This window comes from Nannospalax galili, unplaced genomic scaffold (assembly GCF_000622305.1).
Source record: "Nannospalax galili isolate Female #2095 unplaced genomic scaffold, S.galili_v1.0 scaffold2023, whole genome shotgun sequence".
Classification (NCBI taxonomy): domain Eukaryota; kingdom Metazoa; phylum Chordata; class Mammalia; order Rodentia; family Spalacidae; genus Nannospalax; species Nannospalax galili.
The window spans coordinates 90,768-91,854 of NW_008349113.1; positions in this window are offsets into that span (position 1 = coordinate 90,768).

Consider the following 1,087-nt stretch of genomic DNA (forward strand, 5'->3'; position numbering starts at 1 on the left):
AATAGCTAAGAGATGGAAGCAACCTAGGTGTCCCTTGATTGATGAGTGGATAATGAAAATGTGGTTCATATATACGATGGAGTTTTACTCAGCAGTAAAGAAAGATGGAATCATGAAATTTGCAGGTAAATGGATGGAACTAAAAACTGTTATACTAAGTGAAGTAATACAATCTCAGAAAAAAAAATCGACATATGTTCTCCCTCATATGTGGGTCCTAGGATCAGACTCTGTTAAATATGTATGCAAACAGTCATAACTCCAGGAAAAAGGACAAGGGTAAGGAAACAGTGAGGTAAAGGAAAAGTATTAACCTGAAGGAGAAGAATAGTAGGTAACAGGCCTTAATAAGGGAGATATGGATAAAAATTGGGTTAGTCTAAGGGTGGGGGGAGGGAAGGGTATATGAGGAACCTAGGGGATAAGGAGAAAGAAGAAGCTCAACAGAAATAGGATTATAGGAGCAAGGGTATTAGTAAGGAAGAAAGGGGGGGAAGTGGGCACCTCAACTGGGAAAACCATGATAGAGGGGTGAGACGATACAAGAGAGAAACAATGCCTAGCTAGTCATGAAAACCAGAGGGAACCATATTATTCCTACAATCTACGGACTAATTATACATAACAGACCAAGAAAAATATCTCTAGATAAGGTTTATTTGAGACCAACTGGTCATTACCCAAGACTTATCTGCATGACACACAGTAATTAAAAATGCCAGAATGGTGGAACTAACCTTCTTGGATGTTTAACAGACATATCTTGAGATCTATACTAGTTGGGTCAGAGCAACACAAAGGACAGTTTTTTACTCCTTGCCCCCCTAGGTCGATTAGTTCCCAGGGACTATGAACATCTCGCAAAATGTCCTGTAAAGGTGGTGGGTCATCTGATGTCTTGATCAAGGAGGCCAAGGGACCCCACCAGATGGACTTGAACCAGTGTCCAGTCTATAAAGAGGAGGGTCAACACGGAGGAATCATTTCCTCCATGCTTCCAAGAGAAGCCAACAATGGTTGAGCAGGACCTTTGACTTATCTTCACATAGATGGAACTGGTAAAAGAAAGGAGCCAGGGGCTCCTCCC